Source organism: Zonotrichia leucophrys, chromosome 5 (assembly GCF_028769735.1).
Source record: "Zonotrichia leucophrys gambelii isolate GWCS_2022_RI chromosome 5, RI_Zleu_2.0, whole genome shotgun sequence".
Taxonomy (NCBI): Eukaryota; Metazoa; Chordata; class Aves; order Passeriformes; family Passerellidae; genus Zonotrichia; species Zonotrichia leucophrys.
Window position 1 is genome coordinate 30,646,489 of NC_088175.1, and position 22,370 is coordinate 30,668,858.

A 22,370-nucleotide genomic window follows, 5' to 3' on the forward strand; every position below is an offset into this window, starting at 1 on the left:
GTAGTAGAGTGCTCAGATACAAAACAGGGAGATAAAGAGCCACAACCAGCAATGTCTCATTCATTCATGTACGCTCTCAAAAGAAGTAAGTTCAAGAACTGTGCAGGTGATGCAAAATGTTCAGGAGTAGATTAAGCTGATTTTAAAAATACAAGATCATCTCACAAGAAGAAATAATTCTATAATAAAAACAGCAGAGAAAAGCATATGGAAGAAGGGTAAAAAAGCCACTGTAATTATAAATAGCAATGCATGTGAATTAAGTCATTATTACTGTCTAGGAAAGGTCATAACTCATTTTTAGTCCTCCAAAAATTTAATTGTCAAATAAGCAAACAGTAGTAAGAATTATTATGATATGATTATTAAATTATTTATATTTCAACATTAATTATTATTAAATTACTATGAAAGAATTATTATGAAAGGAGCAGTGCAAAGCAAGCAGGATGCTGCAGCATAAGACCAGATTACACTCAGCTTCAATACCATATAGTTGCTGCAGTTCATATACCCTCCCTGAAATGAAACTGGAAGGTGCAGGGAAAAGAAGCAAGGATAAGGATGATAACAAGGACTACTTAATACCTTCAGCTCAAAGACAGATTAGATACATCCAAGGTCTTCACCTCAGAAAACAAATTTTCCCAGGGGGAAAGCTACAACAATTACAATATCATAATGTTAGAAAATAAAAAGGGAATGATAATTTTCCAATTCTCATACTGTAGGAACTCTGAAAAAGCAATAGAATCCTCCAGCAGTCCAGGTTTTAATAAAATAGTGTTTCTCTTCATGATAGAAAATCAAGCAGCACAATTCCTAGCTCTGAGAAAGTTTAAAAACTAAAAATAGAAAGGAATTTTTAAAAACAAATCCCCAAAGCACCCAGATTAATTATTTGATCAAAACTTCCTAAAGGTATTGGAACCTACAGTGGCGGTGGTGCAGCCATCCATTTAGGAAATCACCCAGTCCCATTTGACCAGCTGGGAAGTCTTGCTTCACGTCTTAATCTTCTATTCTTGCCAGGATCCAACACTGACAGTATCAGAGAGCATTACTGTGCTGTGAAGCCTTTGTTGTGGAGCAGCCCAGCTCCCAGGCTGGTGTCCCTTCGGGGCCCGTCCAGCTGGCCACACCTCCGCGTGGCAGCTGTCACAGCACTGCCCACACCCCACGGCCGCAGCAGCACCGAGAGCCGCCTCACTACACTGAAGGGATCTCCCTCTCCAAAACACACACAGAAGCAGGAGATTTTAGAGCTCGAGACATTTAAATGAAATCAATCTGGATATTCCAAATAGCTCACAAAATTTGAATTATTGTGGCAATAAGCCATGGGTGCACTTAGTCAGTCTCAATTACAAAATGAAAATTAGCCTAACTGCCACGACGTGTGCCATTCACAGGGTGACAGATGACTCCCTGTTACACCATTGCTGTGCTGGGCTCAAGCACTCCAGTCAGTCACTGCCTGGCAGCTGTTACATGGCAGCTCAAGATACTTCAATCGCTCCCATCCTCCACAGCTAAACATAATTAAGGCCCTCTTATCTGTGGGTTTTCTTCAGCTTGTTCACGCTAAATCAACTACACTTTTGACTGCAGCCAATGCAAAGAAGGAGGAGCAAGAGTGACAGAAAAGGCATTTTTAATATTAATTTAGAAGTCAAATGAAATTGTGAAGCGTTGCACCAAGCTTTTGTGAAAAAGTGGCGGGTTTTAATAATACAAATGAGCCCAGAGAAAAGATACAGTAATTTTTTCTGGCTGTCAGGATATCAGAAAATCACCTGATCATCCCTCATTAAGCCCAACAACAGAAAAAGTTCACTTTCATGTAAAATATAGGCAGAATGTTTTTAGGAACCCACTCTGGTGTCCAGCACTGCAACTGTGGTTGACTTCTAAGAACATAAATTTTTCTTTACACGAATCTTATTTATTATAGTAGGAATTATTGTATACATTTGTACACCTATCCAGTGCAAGTTTTCAATTGTTCCATAACACTTTTCTCAGAATAACCCTTTACAAAGCATTACAAGGAACTAATAGAATTTCCAAATCCATTTGCTTTACACAAATGTAAGCAAATCAGAAGCTAGCTTAACAAAGTCAGACACAAGCTGTAAATACTTTTAAGCACACAGAATGCAATGCTTTTTGAACTCCCTCACCAGTTAAATACCTTTAAAAATATTTTGTATCCTCTCCAGAGTCTAATATGAGCCACGTGTTTCATCAGCCACACAACTCAGAAAACATTTAAGGAATCTGTCACCATACTCCCTGTGAGAGGTGTCTAAACAGGGAATTCCAACACAATTCCAGCTTTCTGGTACCATTTTGTATATAGACAACTAGCATTCCTTATGATGACATAGCACGTAAAACCTCACTTCATCCCTAATGCTTCCCATGTCTGCTTACTGCAAAGCCTTGAGATCTAAGCAAACTTCAGTGATTAAAAAAATTATATATAGCAACATAACTGAAAAAATGTCTTTTATAAGCATTTACCTTCATAAAATCCAGATGTATGTAATGTTGGGAATAAAACATTCCCCAAATCCAAGTGTAGCACAATCAGTTACCAGAACAATGTTCATATGACAGCAGCAAGAACTCGTTCACTTGGTGACTTACTGTCCCACCTCCATCTCAGATTCTCCTATAGTACTTTTCTTAAAAATCCCTCTCTCTTGAAGCTATAACCATGACTCCATGGATATTAAAAAAAAAAAAGAAAAAAGGAATCTATGGCCTGAAATAAATGGGAGATGATAAAAGTGATTTGGTCAAGTCCAATATGGGTGATAAAAGGTTTCATGTGGAACTTAATGTCATTTTCTCTCTGTACCTCACAACATAATGTTTTTTTAGATAATTTCAGTGTTTCTGTTAAAGAACAAGCCCACTATCTGGAATTAGTACTCCATTATACCAATTTGCCACAACTCCAGTCAAGGCTGGATTTTTCTTTATTCATGGCAACAGACCTGAAGTTTCTCAGACTTTTGGCAAAACCTTTCATCTTACTAATTTCAATGTTTGCATATTTTAATTTGAGGTAAGAGGTGAGAGGAGGGAAGGGGTGAACTCCACGGAATTAAAAAGAAGGATGAATCCATCAGTCTGCATTCAAGGGTTGAGGTTTTATGGAAGAATTCCAAGTAAAGTTTTTCATGTCTGCTCTTATAAACAGATGCATACTTCCCTCCCCCACTCCCTCTTCCTATCACTTGGCATTTAAAGCCTTTTGCTTGTAAGGATAGTAATGCTGGACTTTATGGAGGCTGTAGATAGGAATTAAACTGCTACAAAATTTCACAGGCACTGTTTTCTTAAACACTGATAATAAACTCTCAGACATTTCCTTCCACAGAAGTTACCAGATTTCATGATGGTCATTAAAATTAGTAAGACATTATTTTTGACCAGCAATGATACTTTTGAATCCACAACCGCTTGCTCAGCAAGTATTATCACACAAAGCTTCAGATATCAATAAATCCCGCAGTTCCTCTCCATTGTTTTTTTTTTTACTGCCATTAAACTCAGTGAAGAGAAAAGAAAGTTCACTTTAAGTATATGTAACAATGAAAATGTATTTCTCTAAATAAGTAACTCTGTATACATCCAAAGAGATGGTTACCCTTTTCATCTAAAATCAAATTAATGATTACAAAATTCCTTCAAGATAATGAAGTTTTTTAATGAAAGCTTTAATTAAGAAATGGAAGCAATATGTTAATTTCTCTAACAATCTAGTCAAAATATTTGGTCTTTCCAAGACCACAACAGGATTTTAATTCCAGCCTGTAAACAATACTTAAACCAGTTCATCTAATATAACACTGCTGGGAGGGGGAGGGGGGGGGAGTATATTATGTGAATTTCATGTTGCTACCTGAGACAGACTGCTCCAAACTGGTAGAACTGCTTCACCTACCAAACCAACTGCAAGAACTCACATCAGCATTTCACCTTCTGGTCAAAACTAAGTCTATGGTAATTCAGAAGGTGAAGTCTCAGAATACAATGGACTAGAATATAATAGATTCAGACTTACTGCACCACCTTCCTGGTGATATAATATTGGGATCTTAATTCAACTTTTTTCTGTTACCTTTCTCTTCCCCATATTAATTCTGCTAGCATGCAGATTTTATCTCTTTCAAGATCAGCACAGAATTTCTGCTACAAAAAACAACCATGCATTAAAAGCCAAGAACAAGCCTTTGCATGTGGGCTTTCTCCACAAGCTACACTCAGATCTCAAAATTATTATTATTAATAAGAAAAGGCCAGAACGCACATTCTAACACAGAGAGTTTAAAATAACCTTCATGTGATAATGAAAAACCTCCACTGAAATTGTCTGTAGAATTTAGAAATTAAGATCAAAATTGTTCCCATACTCTTAGTGAAGTAAGACACAGAATACTCAGAGAGATGAAGTTAAACCAACCACTTTAAAAGTTAACCAATCATACATTAAAAGACAAAGTTACGACGTGCACCTCAAAATGCCAGTGCTGCCTCTCAGGGTCCCAGTTTACCTATACAAGGAGCTAAGACTATCACCCTCTTCCATAAATACCAAAATCCTATAAATTTTCACAAAACTGTCTCACTATTCCTCATTAACAGCTCTCCCACCTAACTGATTCTAAACTATTTTGTATTTTATTTTTATAAAATAAAAATATTTAATTAAAATATATGTTTATTTTAGCCCCAATATGGAAATAAATGGTTAATTTAATATTATGAGTAAGAAAAGATCATGAAAAGGTGTTTTTATTTCAAAAGCTTCAAATGAAGATATAATTACAAGCAGTATATACTGAATTAAGTCAGGAACCATCAGTAAAACATTCTATCAGCTAGGGCTGATAAGAACTACAGAAATATCGCATATTGCACCCATTAATTCTCTTTAAAATAAGCTGCCATCTGAGACATGGACAAAAAGACCATGTTCATTATTCAAACATTATTCAGATGTTCATTATTCAAACAAATTGAGCTTTTGACCATCTTGTTACAGTTGTTCAAACCCAGGAAAAAAGTTCAATATTAACATCACCCCGAACTAGAGAGGTATGTGGTTTTTTCCTGGTTTAGAAATTAACATTCCTCACCCCCATCATGATCTTGAGCAAAGTAGGATGCTGCCTATCATATGTGTGATCACAGCTGTGTTTCCTTGAGAAGGTGAAATGCATTCCACAGCAGTGTGGCAGGTCATGTTCCCCAGAGGGAGATCAGGCTGCCCACAAGTCAGTACAGCACCGCAGGTAGGGCTGCCAGCAACAGGGGCAATTCAGCAGCTCCAGTGCTGCCAAACAGCCCTCACGAACACACCAGTCTGACTGAATGACCTCAGCTAGGCCAGAACTGTGAAACCCACAGATGTCTCTCACCTTTCTAAATCAAGTGTTGTTCACAGTAAAACAGCTACAATGATCTGCTGCAACACTCAGAATTTGGTGGCAGAAAGAGAGAGTCACAGAAAGTGCACTGCCTGTAAGTAACACGTGCCGGAAAACCACATTGCTGCAATAGCCTCTTGAATCATACAGCACCTGACATCTTCCTAACTTTAAACTGCTTTGCAAAAGAACAAGAAAAGTCAAACAGGAAATAATGAGGAAAATTTGTCTTCATTCTCAAGTCCATCACAGCAATCAATGAAGCCTCAAGCTCAGCAAAGACAGAAATATCACCTGATGGCCCTGAAATCCTGCACCCAAAGGCAGCCTTTCCACATCTGCAGCATATGCACTTCTACAAGTCACTCCTCAAAAACCAGACACAGCACAGAGCAAGTGGCAGAAGGTAACCAAGGCATCACTCACATGAATTTTCCCTGAATAATTCATATTCTACCATTGCCATATTCTGCATTGCCTGCTGATGAATGTGGACAGTGGCAAGCAACAAATTTCTCTCCTCATATGAGTGAGTTTGACATAAAAGCAGTATGAGCTCTACAGGTGGGGCAAGTAGGAAATTGTGCTGCTGCTACTGCCCAGGCTTACAGATGAAATCATGTCCCTTGTCTTGCCATCTTGGTATGGAGAACACCACCCTGCTTTCATAAAAGACAGCTGCTTCCTGGGGTGGCAACTGAGCTGGGCAACAGAAGACAGGATGAAGAGGAAGGCAGCCTAAAAATGCCTGCAATGGAACAGCTGGCATGTGGCATCAAGGCAGGCAGGGACTCAGCGAAAAGGACACTGAACATTGTGCTGCCAGATTCACACAACCATAAAAGTCACAACTGAGTTATCTTCATCAGCAACTAGTCACAGAGTCCACTGATTTGAACAGCACCTCCATTATTCTGGCAGGAGACTGTAGCACAATTACTCCATTCATATATCACCATCCTTAACAGTATGCCCTGCCTTCCATTTCTGAGTTTTCTCTTAGACAACAGGCAGCTTATAGGACACTGACAATATAGATAACACCATTTAGAATGCTATTAAAATTAGGTGGGAGACAACACCACCTTCCTTCACAAGGAATCAATTATAGATTCCTTAATTACAATTCCTCTACATATATTAAACTTCACCTTATTTACTTAGTGACTTGGTGACATAGGTACTGAACTGAGGTAGAAAGTGAGCTTATTCCACTCTAGGAAATCACATCTCCTAAGAAGCTGGCATACTGTGCCACTGAGATGAGCTCAGTTGGCTGAAGTGTGGTACCAATAATGCCAAGGCTGCGGGTTCAGCTCCTATATGGGCCATTCACCTAAGAGCTGGTCTTGATGATCCTTGTGGGTTCCTTTCAACTCAGAATCTTGGGATAATCCCTCCTTGCTGGCAAGTTCTGGACGAGTCGATCTTGACCACAGCTCCTGGAGGACCAAGCATCACCTTATGTCACTTTGAGATTACCAAAGGCACACATTTCACTTGGCCAGAAAACATCAGTGCACATGGCAGAACTTAAAGTCCGCTCAAACTGCACCATTCCTCTGGCAGCTTTAGCAATCTTCACAACTGGTTAGCTAATGACAATTGGTGTCTTGCAAAAATACATCAGCCAACTATAGGAAACCAAAGGCTGTCTACAGCAGAATGGCTAAGGCTCCCTACTTGCATCATCAAGCACTTGTTCATACCTCCCATTCATTCTCAAAGGTCAGATTTCATTCCAAAGGCTGATTGTCCATCAGGTGCACTGCAATTACCTATGTTACAGAGACACCCTCCTACTCTGCTTATGGTTTGCACTACATCTTCCCAGCTCTAACTCCACCCCCTGAGATCATCTACACAACAGCATCTTACCTGCAGCTCTCTGAAGCTGCACGCATCACACCAAACAACCAGCGCAACTAAAGGCAGTGGTCTCCTTCAGTGGTGTTACTTCCTGGAAAAGGAAAGAATTCTCAGACAACAACTACAAAACTCATCTCTCTAGAAGAGATTTTTTTCAACATTATAGCAGTCTAATCACTGCAGTAAGAGATGCTGAAAGCCTTTATATAAAGCCTTGCTACAAGCATAAATACACAGCTTTGCCAGCACTGAGACTTGAAAAGTTGGATCCCTATATCACAAACTTAATCTATAAAGTAGGAGCAGAAACAGCCAAGTAGCTTTTACATATATTTCTCTGACCAACTTAGTCTCATGACAGTGAAATTGTGCAAATGTCTATAGGCAATTGAATCACATGCCTAAAAAGAGGGCTGTTGCAAGCCACAAACCACTTTTTCTCAAATTTCACACTAACCAGATTTAAGAGTAACACCAAATTGACATTTTTCAGTGGTAAGGCAAAGTTGATGAACTCACAAGTATCACCAAAAAAGATCAATCATCAATGCAATAACATGTTCTTCAGATATTTACATTCAGTATTTTACATAAAGAAGGCTTCTTCAATGAAATCTATCAATTTGCAAATGTAATAGCTATTTTCAAGGGCAGCCTATTTAAATGACTCCTTTTTAATTAAGGATAAATTAAGTATTTCATGAATTCAGAGTTCTTATATTGTTCCCTCAGTGTCTGTAAGAAAACACTCTACAAAGGAAGGGGCAAAAATCACGTTCTCCTTTTGCACTTCTCTCTGTTGTGAAATACACCCTCTAAGGTTGACCACCATCACTGTTTACACAGGGATTATATAGAAACATCTTTATAAAGTACACAGTGTCTGACCACACAAAGTGACAGAACTTCCTCAGCCCTTCCAAGTCTCAAGTCTGAGCGATGACAACACGATTAAGTGACAACAGTTTCCAGGACACTCATATTCACATTGCCTATTGGAAGTTCCTTATCACCAGAAAGGGTTGCAGTCCATGCATCATGGCTGACAGCTACTGTGGGTTTTTCCATGTTCAGTTTCTTTCCTGTACTTGGTCCTTCTGTTTTCACGTTTAACTCAAGGCTGAGTCCTTTCTTGGTCCATCAACTTGAATTTTAGAAGTTTCTTAAGATGAAACATTACAATCATTCTGACTGGAAGTAAACTTATTAGTGGTACAAGATGAAACCTCCAAAACCCTGAAACTACAGCAGAAAGAACGGGATGAAATTCAGTGTGCCCTGGATTCTAAACCCCAAAGCTGACAAGCAAGCACAACTACATAAATTTCTATTCCCAATATTTTGAAATATCAAGTTAGTGATCTACATAGGCCTTTTTTATCATCATAGAACATCTCTCTCCCTGAATCCTTACAAAAAAAAGAAGAACTAAAGATGAAAGTGACAGAGTAACTTCAGAGTCTGGAACTGAATGCTTTTCATAGCCTCTAACATGAACTTCTAAAATGCAACAGGCTGCTGTAACAAAGCCAAGATAACTGAGGTTATCTTGGATTGTCCTCCAGCCACACCCAGGAATGCAATGCATGCCAAAACTCCACAGTTGGTCACAGACACGGGCGCAGGAGAAATCGCAGCGCGCTCTGAGTCAGTTTCTCACCGCTGGAATCAGGCATTTAGGTGGCTTGCTATAAATATCCAGTGCTGGAGGTACAGGAGGAGATTGGAGCCATATGTGGGAGACCCAAATACCAATTACACACTGAGCAAAGTTCCAGCAACACAAAATTAAGGAAGAAGAGGAGATTCAGGAAATGGCCTCCTTTAAGGCATACAGTCTGCATATTCTGAACTCTCACAGAAACAAAGCAATCAAGAAATAAGGCAGGGAAAGAAATCAGAAGTTTGGGCTACAGAAAAATCCCCCTTGTATATTATCATACAGTCCTGTTATTGAATTTATGTTTTCTACAAAAAAACGTAAAATTTGTGTGAAAAACCAGATTAACTAGTAAGGCAAAAATTCCAAAAGATGTGAGTGACCACGTAAGCTAACTTCACAGAACATACCTAAAGTCTGCCCAAGCTTAAGATCATATTCATAGCTGAACATACATGTGGATCTGCTCCAGTTTTGGCAGTTAAATTGTCTTACTCCCTTTTTCTGTTGTTTGATGGGAAGGGGAGGATGTTTTTCTACTAAGAACATTTTTACTTTTCAAAATATTCTCTATAGGTGAATATTCTCTATCCTTTTCTACTCAAAATATTCTCTATCCTTTTCTACTAAAGAGGATTTTTAAAATTTTGTTACTGATACATTCCTCTTCCAGAAGGCACCCTGAACTTACAAAACAATAAATATCTGAATAGAAGTTTTAAAATTGTCTTACATTTCACAAGAATGAAGACACCTACAGCAAACTTGTAAATTTTTTTCCAAAAGGGGTAGAGGGGTTTGGGTGATGCAAAACAGGATTACTTGATATACTTATTTCCCTGATACTGGAAAGAAGGCTAGAAAGCATTCCTAAAATATTTGATAGTCTTGAGATTTCCTGCTGGATACCAGTATTATGTTACACAAAAAAACGACTATGTCTGTAAAATGAAACAGCTACAACACGTGAAGCTCTCAGCAGAGCTGTTCGGTTTGAAGGGAGACTCCAGAAGGGCCCAAGGGACTTGCAACAAACCAGCAAGAGGGATGACTGAACACCTCTGTAAAATCTAAGTATCCCAGGTTGATGACCATTGTGTGAAGTTAATCTATGCTCACTTTGGTACAAAATCAGAACCTAGATCTCTGACTGATTCTCTTTTATAAAATTAATTAAGGAAAAAAAAAAAAGTGCTTTTTGTAGATATAGTTACCAGAGACTGGGAGCAGGCAATGTGTGTCAGTATTACTGACTAAGCATCATGTCCTAGGTCAGAGAAGGAAAAAATTAAGGAAATAACTAAAACATTAATAAAAAGGCATCACTGGTATAGCTATTGCTGTGTGACATCTTATCTAGCCTTTATAGTGACTAATTATAGACTGGCATCAGAGAAAAAATAAATTTTGAGTAGAAGTCTGAATATTAATAACATCAGCTTAATGAATATGATGTTTAAAACCAAATCCAAGCAAGACTCCAGTCTTCAAACTAGAGAAACATTTAAACTTATCTACTAAAAACACTGTAAGAACACACGTTGTTTATTTACACTATATTGCATTTCAAAAGTTCAAACTTTCAACGTATCAGTAACTAGTAACATTTTCTGAATCTATTTTAAGTGGCTAAAGTTTCTCCCTATGCAAACAATTACAGGGACTTTTTAAAGATCTCACTGAAGTTAAAGGTCTAGGTTGAGATGAGTTCCGAGAACATGAATAGCACTTCTACACAATGTTCTCAGTTATATTAAGATACACATTTTAAAAAGGAATAAATGTCCTGAGGATGTCCCACAATTTATTTATAATATTTCATAGAATCTTTCAAATTCGAAAGTTCACAAAATTTTAAGATTAAAAGATGTGGTATTCAGTTTTTAAGAAATTATGGAGAAAGCTTAGTTCAGGGAATAAACAGATTACACAACCAATCAAAGAAAGGAGAACTGACAGAGTACACTGTTGATTTCAAACAAGAGCTAACAAATAGCTCCTTCAATAATTTGAATCCAGTCCACCCAGCATTTGAGAACTACAAGACATTCACTGTTACCCTATAGTATTAAGTCATTGGTTTCCATAGCACTTTACTTACCATTTGGGAAAAAGTCTGTTGTTGTAAGGACTCCACAGATTACTACCCATACAGACTTGGTCATTTACACTACAGACAAATACAGATGATACAGTTCCCCAAAATTCAGAGCATGAAAAGGTAAAGTTCTGCAAGAGAAGGAGGTAAGGCAAGAATGTAGCTGTGACACAGGATTCACTGGACAGGCTGCCCTGAGACACTCCCTGCAAATTCTCTTCACCACCCACGCCCCCTAACATTAGGCATCCAGATATGACATGCAGCAGGAAGGGCCTGGACAGCCTTTGCTGTGGGCAGGTACACTGGAACACTCTGGGAAACCTAAACCAACTGCACATGGCCCCAAAGGCTACAGCCAGGGTACCCAACTCAATCTGGGAAACACTGCAGCATACACAAACCAAAGCCACCTTCAGCTGCCTTGTTTTGCACAGGTTCTGGTAGTGCCTGCATCACTTCTGACACTCCAAAGCAAACATTTTCTAACAAGCTACTACAGTCCTAATACCTTAGGACAACTCAATCAGAAGCAAAAGCTTTATCAGAAGCAACAGCTATACCCTGCTATAGAAGCTAGCACATCTTATTGTGACTGTCACTTACTACATTCCACCAGAGCACCAACTGACACAACCACATAAAATTAAAAACATAATCTACCAAAAATTTTCTTTTAATCTCTGCAGTTAATGTGGTCATGAAGTCCATCCTTCTGTGACAGAGGATGAAAACCAGTGAGTTTTAGGAGGCATCAACAGTCCTCCACTTGGGTACAACGACTTCATGAAACCTTCAGCACCACCCTGCCTTTTCTGCAAAGCCTGAGCAATTGCATCATTGGGCCACTGCAGATGCCTCATTTCCTCTGCGTCTTCAAGGCTTATGCAAGGTTTTACGAGCTCCAGCTGTGCTCACTGATAACATAAGAAAGCTTGTAAAAAACATCTGAGAAGGAGTAGGGTAAGGTCCAGAGTGAAACATTTGGGAATGTACAGCATATAGTATGCTCAGTTCCATAAATTGAATTTAGTGTTATTCCTGAATCCTGCTTTCACTCATTCAAGTTTGTCTTTGTGACTGGCAGAGCTACTTTACTCTTCAGTGCACACCTATAAAAATAACTGTGCAGACAGGATCCCAAGGTGTACTAATAGACAGTTACAAGCCTAGACAGCAGGAAGTTTCAGCCTATTCCAAAGGAGCTTAATACTTAATGGAAGCATAGAGGCCTACAATTACACAGCTAAGTCCCAATATATGTTTTTTACAAAATTAGAGCTGGAAAAATTCACCTGTCCTGAGAAGGAAAGAACCCAATGCCAGAAGAGAGATAGAGACAGCCAGGATGACATTTCCAGAATTTCTCCCTTCAGCCTTGAACTACAGAAGCCATTGGTGGTTTTTACACCTCTTGAACTCCCACAGTATATTCAGTAAACATGGTTTACCTCGCCAGTAAAGACTAGAGCAAATATCCAGAATAATATATTATTAAATATAAATATATTATTAAATATAAATATTCCAGACTCTGGAAAGGGAGTCTACAAATACTCAGAGATATTTTTTTTTAATAAATGTCAGAAAATATAACACACACACACCCAGTTTGGTTATACGTACCATGGTTGTTTGGTAGTTTTATATGTTAGCTTCTGCCATTTTTGTCTGTTTTTTTAAAACAAACTTATTTCTATCATGCCAAGTACAAACTAATGCATGTATATGGGACTAAAAGCAGACAACCATCACTCCCACTCAGAAAGTAAAAGGGAACTGGATTAACCTGAAAAGATGCAGTCTGAATCCCAACCTGAAATATACTGCAAAATTTACATAGATGGCAATTGTGGTGGCCAAGGGCAGGGAGGGAGAGAAGTACTAAGTATTTTTTCATTTGAGAATCCAAAATTCTTGCAGTTACAGAATTTTAGTCGACTGTTAGGCAACACTGCCTGACCACTTCCCAAAACTTGGGGCAGCAAACATAGTGACTTCAAGATGACATATTTATAGCACACAGAACCCACATACAGCCACTAATTCTATAATTAAACACTAAAACAAGATTCTATTATGAACACAATGTCTCTGGCAATGTACCACATTCAGATGGACACTGAAATATCTTCTGGATAATTGAACTCGATCTAATCAGGAGTTGGTATTTCCTGGCCAATGATGACTAACTCTTCTAAACCATCATTAAGTATCAGGAAATACCCACCCCCAACATCAATCACTATCTAAACATACACCAAAGTACCATGTTTTGAACATCTTCACTCACAGATAAATACCATACAGGCAAAAGTGAGGGGAAGAAAAACCCTTTCCACCAGTCTTCAAGTAACCAAAACAAAAAGTCAAGTCCTAATATTAATAACAAAATGTGAGCTGGGGCCAGATCTCCAGCTCATTTGTAGTTTCACAAGATAACACTGGGCTCTTCCACGGTTATCTCACTCCCTTCATTCATACATTAAAATGCTACCAGAATTAAACTGATCCAAACCACAACTATGGGATGGGGGGTTAGAGAAGAGCTTGCACAGTACTGAGAGTAGTTTGTACAGTGGGGACACTGGTCTTGCACATCTCTGCTGTGCCCTTCCCTCTCAGCTTCCATGTGCACTGTCCTGCTGCATCAACCAATTCCAGTCGTCAGCAGCCCATGAAAACAAACAGACCAAGGAGCCTCAGTGCAAACTCCAGCCTAAAGAAGCCATGCCTTTCCATCTCCATTTTCTGTTCCATTAAAAACAGCAGAGGAAAGAAAGCGCTTCTTAGCTAAAAACAAAGAAAGAAAGAAAAAGAACCCATGGTAAGTGAAAGACAACATCACATTTATATTCAGGAAGACTCAGGAGTGGACAGTTGTCCTCTTCATTTCTGTAGAAACCAGAATTAAAGGCTCTCAGTAGGAAAGTCACAGCTCTAATCCCCCGTTCCCCATCTCCCTGAAGGCACTAATAGAAAGTTTTCGTCACAGAAGTCAACACATCACTATGTTGTGAATATTAAATCTAACCCAATAAGACTGCCATGATTTCCTCTCCTATCCTTTTTCCATCTTTTTTCCCCCTTTAAAGGCAAAAGATTTGCTTTACAACTGCCATAAGTGCACCGAAACTATTTTTAATTTACTTAGAATTACAAAATAATTTCATCCCTGATGAAATTGCTAGTTGATATTAATTATGCTACTCTTCTTCTGTTAGAATTCTACATACTTACCTTAAGCTGGCAGGTGGTTCTCTGCAAGTCAAACAGTTCCTAATTAAATCCTAAAATCCTATCAAACATCAATACTTAAAACTACTATCTTCCAGCAAATCTACAGTTTGTGTATCAAGAATGATTTTGTTTCAACAATCATTCTGGTGAGTAGAATCTACTGCCTGAATAAAGCAGATTTTTTTTTTTTCCCCTGATCATGAAAAATCAAACCTCTTATGAAAATTGATATTCATTGCCAACCCTCCTCCCAGAAGAGCTAACCACTTATCAAACCACTACAGTAGATCTTGTGGCAGCTCTTTGGGCTGTAATCAGAGATCAGACTTACATTCTGATCTCTAGGGGAAAAAACCACCACTACCACAACACAGAGCACACACCCATACAGAGTCCCCTTCATAATTTAATTTACCAAGACGGCTCCTTTGCACTCATCTGAAAGCAATTTATGTGTCAATGGTAAAAAGGAATTCAGGAATTCAGCTTTTTTGGAGAATACTTTTCTGGACCAACACCCCCGTAAGCAGAGTGCTGTACCTGTGAAAACACATTAAACTTCAGGATCAGAATTCAGATTTCAGAATTGCAGGCAAGTGAGCAAATATCAGCATTAGCTGGCACAATACCTCTTGCACTCCTAGTGTCAAGCAGTTCTCAAAATGTTGCATCTGTGCCACTGAAATTAAACTAGTGACATTGTTCTCAAACTGGGAAGCTTACATAATGAGGAGTAATAACACAAGTAATCCAGAAGCAGCACTCTCTTAGCACTAACTCACGGCACTGTTATGACAGAAATTAGTTGCAACACTGAAAAAAGTTCACAAGAAAACTTTCAGCAGCAAACTGCTTTAAAAATTTTAAAATTTTTTTTTTAAATTTCCTACCAATCCAGCCCTCCAATTCTGCTATATAAAGGTGTCTAAAGTCAGTCTATATCAATGTGAAGCATGTAAATTAAGAGTCATGATTTGCGGGGAAAAAATAAACAGAAAAACAAACTGAAATGCTACCAAAAAACTCCCTCAGCATTTACCTTGCCATTTAAAACAGCTGTGTCACATGGAGTAAAACAGCCTACTAAACTATATCTTCAAAGCAAGGGCAGAGTTTTAAACTAATCAGTACAAAGGTCCTCAAGAAACTGAGTTTTCACAAATTACAGCTTTGCACACAGTTCAGTTTATAATGTGGACTTTGTAAAGATTTGAGACTTTCCTAGTGACGCGTTCTGAGTACACAACAATAAGAGGAAGTGCTGTGGCTAATACCCCTCTTCTTGCAGACACTCACATATCAAAGGTGCATCATTGTTTAAAATGGCTCCAGCTCCAAAGGGCGAAGATCTGCTCCCTGTCCTGTCTTGACCTTAAGGGAGGGACACACTGTCCACCAAAACATCCTGTCAGGAAAGCAGTAAGAAGTGTGCAAATCTGGAGATTAGGACAATAAATACACTTTTGCTGGTTACTTATTTTGGCTTTCAAAAAAATTTCTTGTCGAAGAATACAGAGGCTTTTCTAACCAAGTTTTGTCCACACCAGAAATCCTGATGAACATGTCCACTTGACAGCTGCAGGGAACCAGGAACAAGGTATTTGTGAAGCCCCCTGTGTGATAGTCTGGTGTGAAAGTTTTCATAGTTACATCCATTCTCTTTTGAAGTTACATGTTTCCTGAAACTGGTTTAGCAGAACAAAACTGCTATTAATTATTTGCTATTTCTTCCAATATAGATATTTGGAATTTATGTGAACATAGTCCAAGTCTGTTCACTTGTAAAGTACATGCACCTATTTAGGACAAAAAAATATGTTTTGGGGATTTTTTCTGTTTCCTTTTTTAGGACTGCATTCTCAAACCTGTGAGGAGATGCCCATGACAAGTATTTTAATCAGGTTCTTTTGCAATATTTCTTAGAACTGGCACCAAGTTCTTACAGAACAAGCTGTTTAGGTCAATAATAAACTGCAGGTCTCCTAAATAAATTGGTAATATTGTACCTATTTCTCTCTTAAGTAAAATTACTGCGTTTTACTGGTCAAAAGGTCTTATTTTCTCAAGCACAAAATCAACAAAAAGAACCTGGCCCAGATTACTCAAATGACTACTTTAATTGTGGTTTTATTGTGATTTTATTATCATACCTTTATATTTATATTTACCTTTATATTTAGCTATCTGTTCTCCCAAGATGAACAGTGATCTCTGCATTTTCTTAAAGCAAGTGGAGAGCATTAAGCAAATAAGCAACATTACTTCAACCTTTTATAGTAAAATGTCTACTGAAAGCCACACAAAAGCTTAATTCAGGTTAGTGTTATAAACTCTAACCATGTTTACTGGAGTGAAACAGTTGGACAAGCCTGCTCTCATATTTAGTTCAATCACTAAGTGTCAGCAATTAGTTTGCATCTCTAGATACTTGCACTTGAAACTGAGATTTGGAGGAAAATAAACCCAGCAGATGAGATCTCAAACACTTAGTATTTTTTCCAGCTCAAGCTTTTCATACCTTAGATAAAATACATTATATCATTTTTTAACATCAGGGTAACAGCTAAGAATTTTTTTGAGAGAGAATGTAATTTTATCAAATAGCAAAGAGAATTCTGCAAGCAACACACAGCAAAACACAAAGCCAAGTCACAGAACCAAATCTGAGCTTTATATATTAAAACCTAAAACCAAACAGCGAAGCTCACTTTCATACTGTGCTTTTTAAAACAGCAACAAAGCAAATCATACAGTCCAGACCGAATAAACCTGATGTTACAATTTCGAGGCTCTAGTCGCATTCTGTCCAATGTACACACACCATTTTCTATAAACTAAACTATGATTGAGATCTCCATTTCTCAGGAACTAGAAGTACTGCTAAATTCACAAATGCCATTTCAAATAATAAAGAAATACGTTAGTACATGAAAAAGATTAATTAACATAATTTTTTAGAAAGGTTCACTACATTATGAGCTGCTACTTGGGCTTCGTACAAACTCACAGGAAAAATATACCCCTTCTTCAAAGAGTTGTTACAGAATTGTTTTGTCTTCACTGTATTTTTACTGGTCAGCTTCAATTGCACTGAGCAACCTATAAGAGCAAAAGTCAGTTTTTGAAGTCCAATTTCAGACTGAGCAAAGTCTATCAAAAGATTTTCATGAAGTCCTGGATTGCTTATCTAGCTGTAATGGTGTGGTTCTCATATTACACTGTGCCATAATTACCTCTATTTAAAATGAAAAAACAACTCTGTTTAAACACTTACTGTCACTTTAAGATCTTTAACAAACTTCACTGCAGTCATGCTACTGTACACATCAGGGATATGACTACCATCTCTTTTAGAAAGAAAGTCAACTCCATTTAATTCCTGCTTGAATCTAGACATCTGGAATCAGTATATACATGAGGAAGAACCACACAGCTGCAACTGTATAAATATTTTTCTTACCAATTCCCTGCCAAGAGCATCTCAAAATTATAAGATCAATTTCACAGACAAGAAATAAAACTAAGGTCACACAGGCAGAAAAGCTTTTAGAATTTGGGTACTCATATTTGGCATGAGAGGTATTCCAGGGCTAACACACAGTCTCATCTTGAATCACATTTTCTAGATTTAGTTTCCTGTGAACTTCTGGGGCAGAGCTGGTGCCTCCTTAAACTGGCATAACGATTATCACTGATTTTATCATAAGAATTTCTGGCATCCACTTCAAATAACAATCCAGCAGACAACACACATTCCAGCTTGCATTATTAGGATTAAAACAGGAACCCCTTTCTAGTGATATATTCCTTCCAACAAGGGTTATCTAAGCAATTGCCAAACTGATTGCAGTTGATTACAGTATGATGATGCAGAGACACTTAGGTATATTTGTTAGCTGAAAATACTGCAGCAAATGTAAGTCTTCAGAGGTTTGATTTATAAATAAGCTTGAGAATGCCCTTTTGATCTAACACAGTACCTTGGAACCCATAAAGTATCTGGAACATTATTTCTAGATTCAGAACATTAGGAGAGATTATTTTTTTTTGTTCACCTCCAGCCAAACAGTCTGCATTCTGCCTCCTCATACAAACTTGTGATACAGAAATTAATACATATGGTCATCTATCATTGACGCACCAAAAAAATCCATTCTTTCCTTGGACACATCTGCTAACCCAACATAAGTAAAAAGTTAACGACGGAAGCCTGCAAAAGTGCTGTGTGTACAGCTGAACACCTACACCAAGCATCAGTGGCACCAATTCTTTGGCACTTATTCTTTGCATAATCACATTAATCAAAGTTTGAGGCTTGGTTTGGTTTTGTACCGTGGCTAAACAACTTTGAAAAGTATCGCCATTGCAGAGACTGCCCATATTTTAGAAACTTGCAGTGGTTTTTCCACTCATATACCACCATTCATGAAGGAACAAAGCTATGGAAGGATGTCACAGTATCAGACCACAATAAAGACACACTACAGCAGACCAGCTCAAACCTTAGGCAACAGAAATTGATACACTGGGCTGTTTAGCAGGGAAGAGCATAATCCGTAGCATGCAATGATTCCAAGTTCTCCTCCTGAAGTTTGCGAACTATTACATTTCTAAGATCACACTCAGCACTGATCCTACAAAGCTGCTGCTTTTTTCTTCTTTCAAACAACTATAGTCACATTAGAGTTTCACTTTTTAAGGTTTATGAAAACCTTCCAGAATTTATCTACTACTACTTACTTGCAAGTTTGGCCATGACAATCAATACGGGTCATCTTCGTCAAGTCCTTCTCGTGGATTCCAATTTCTTGTATCAAATGCTTTATAAAGCATCACACAAGATGCTTAACACCAACACTTCTACTGAAGCTATTCTGGTCACCTGTAAACACAGACAACTCAAGAATCTGTTCCTAATCTTCATCCTCAAAGGTTTTGCCTCTTCATCACCCACTTCTTTGCAACTGCTTACTACAGCTAATGTATTTCAAAAGATTTCAAGATTTCAAAACCTTGAAAGAGAGGTGCTTCAGCAAACAGTAATGTGAAGTGACAAAATTCGTTTTGAAGACTTAAGGACAGCTGGACAAGATGTTGCACTTTCACAAAGAAATAACTTACAAATCACATGCAACTTGTGGCAGCAGAGATGACTGTACAGACTATGGGTTCAGCAACACAGGGCTAAACAGCAAGAACCCTGCAAATTTTCAAGGGGCAAACCTCTATGATTAAAACCACTTTCACATTCCTCACCTCACTGAACTCTGACATAAAGTAGCATTTAAATAATCATCCAGAGCTGTGAAATCACCTCATCAACACTTCAACTATCCTTAAAATAAAAGTTCAGTTTTGTTATCGCAGTCTTCTCTAGGACTTTGATAGTTCTCTCCAACAGTTTTTGCATATTTCAGTCTAATCACCACACATAAATGGCTGTATGCTGCTCAAGGTGGAGTACCAGCAGTCTGCCAGCACCTGGCAACTGCGTGAGCAGTGAAGCACAGGGATGATGATGTTGGAATGCAGACACACTTCCAGCAGATTTGCTTGCTGAACCTTTTTAAATGTAAGATTTGTGTCAGCCCATGTCTTTAGCCTGTCAAGGTCCCTCTGAACAGCAGCAAAGGTGTCTGTTTTGCCATCCACTCCTCCCAATTTTCCACCATCTGTGAACTTGCTGAGGGTGCACGGCATCCCATCACTCAGGTGTTACTGAAAACAAAGAGCCCACGCCCTATCAACCCATGGGGCACACCACTGCTAATTGGCCTGCAGCTGGACTTTGTGGCGCCATTGACACCCCTTTGAGCCCAGCACTTCAGCCAATTTGCAATTCCTTTCCTCGTCTACTTAGCTAGACCAGATGGTGAGGGTGTTAAGGGGGACAATGACAAAAGTACTGGTAAAGTTAAACAGTACAAACTTCTCTTTTCTCCTCCACCAACCCAGTCATTTTGTCAAGGAAGGCTGCCAGGTTGGTCAAGTACGATTTCCCCTACCTAAAGCTACAATAACTATTGCTAATCATCTTTGTGTCCTTCTTATGTTTGGAAATGGCTTCACAGGAGAATTTTCTCCATCATCTTCCCGGGGTCTAGGTGAGGCTGAGCAGTCTGCAAATACCCAGACTCTCCTGCCCTTCTTGGAGGCAAAAGAACACTTGCATTCTTCCAGTCCTCAAGAAAAGTCTTCTATTGTCTCAATCTTTCAAAACCAATTCAGAGTGGTTTTGCTCTGATATCAGCTCTCTGACCACTCATAGGTGCATTCTATCAGTTCCCATGTACTCTCTTGTGGCAAACTTTTTAAAATGTTCCCTTACTTGGTCCTTCTCTACTGAGGCTAAATCTTCATTGCTCATTGCTCCAGACCTCCCCACTAGTCTCAAAGGCCTGGGACTCCAGATGACAAATACTATCAATAAAGGTAAAAAAGACATCTAGTACCTCAGCTTTTTCCATGTTTTTCTTCATCTCCCTCTGGCTGGTGATGTACTTGCACAAGTCTTTCCTGTTGCCCTTCATATCCCTGAACACCTACCTGAAAACTGAGGTCCAAAGCCAATCCCAGTCACACCTCTTCCATTCCTCATGCACACAGAAGCAGTGAAGTTTAGATTCAAAAAAGGGTATAGTAAGGGAAAAGGCACTTCTTGAAAAGCTTCATAGTGGGCATATTCTAACTTAACCACTGTAATACAGTACACACAAAACAAAGAAACCAAATTGCCTCTCTGTTTAAGCTCATGACACAAGTATCACACTAATGATGGCCAAGCTTGCTCCTGCAGTCAGAAACATGCACTGGAATGAGCATGATTAGGCAGCGACACAGCTGTCTTCTCAACAGCAGCACAACCTCTCTGTTTATAACTGTGATGAAAGTCAATTGTTACTTTCAGGAAATCTAAATCATGCATCCTGGTGGTTATATATTCTGTATTTTACATTATACAGCTCTTTCATCTTATGTATTAACTCATACCTCAAGGCCTGCCCTGCATTTCTAGGGCAAGGCAACATCATACACGTGTCAAGAGGCAAAATGTTCTAACCAACAATTTACACAACTCACTAGGCCTGGACAGTATGCATTAAAGATCTCTGACTCTACTTGGTAAATGACTGAGCTACCAACAAGCATAACCATATACCTGTGGCATAGCCAGCTTTATGCCACAGGATAGTGGATGCTGCACTCACATGCAAAGGGTCATAAAAGCAGTTCTGTGAATTGGAATCATACTTTAGAGCAATAGGCTGGTTTAAACAAAGTGTCCAAAACAAACAGCAGCAGGAAAAGCTGTAGAGAAGCAGAGACTATTAACAGCCTGATGTGTCAAGACAAAAATGACATCTTTACACTTATAAAAAGCAATGTATTCCCAAACTTCAGCGTGTTTTAAAATAATAAATCATTTCAAACCTAAGGCTAAGTTAGCAGCTAAGAGGGATAAACAAAATCCAATTTTGCAGAAGTCCAGATATGCTTTAGTATATCCAGCTAGAGGCATTCCAGCCACTCTACCACTGTATGATAGGAGGCAATTCTTAAAGGCACAAGGAATCTGAACATCTGTAGAAACACCAACAAAGAAAATCTGAGGAAACCAACAGTATGTCCTTAATCGGTTCCCTCTAAATTGGTGGCTAACTAACTCCCTAACTGATTTAACAGGTTTTTTAAAAAGCCTTTGAACAAAACTTTAATTAAATCTATTCCAAAACAAGTACTCATTTCAGCTCAGTGCTCTAGGTAAAACTCCAGTGCATTTACAAGTATAATCAGTTCAGCACAGTTCTCCCTCTTTCCTCTATAAATACAGCTATTTATGTTTGACCCCAACCCACATTAAAACTCAAATACCCAGCATGCAGCTCTTTCATCTACTTCTTTTTCACAACCTGATCAACAGCAGAATGGCAGATGAAGAAAGGCTGGGCGTGATACCTTCAGAAAACAGTCAGAAAGGGTTTTTTCTGTCTGACTGTGATAGTGAATACAAAGACCCGCCTGAGCAAGTGCTTTTACTACTGGAAATGCATCATACCTG

At 38.6% G+C, this 22,370-nt stretch overlaps 1 protein-coding gene across 17 annotated transcripts in view; it reads right to left on the reverse strand.

Moving 5' to 3' along the window:
- Positions 1 to 22,370, reverse strand: part of NUMB (NUMB endocytic adaptor protein) — a 92,143-nt gene that overhangs the window by 44,050 nt on the left and 25,723 nt on the right. The window contains exons 2-3 of one of the 17 annotated variants that reach the window (XM_064713798.1): positions 7,323 to 7,404; positions 6,781 to 6,886 (exon numbers count right to left, since the gene is read on the reverse strand). The exons of 14 other annotated variants lie outside the window; for them this stretch is intronic. The gene's annotated coding sequence lies outside the window, so the exon portion shown is untranslated. Of the gene's footprint in view, positions 1 to 935; positions 955 to 6,780; positions 6,887 to 7,322; positions 7,405 to 22,370 lie in introns of those variants that run through there. 2 more of the 17 variants (XM_064713797.1, XM_064713801.1) reach the window with 2 other exon arrangements.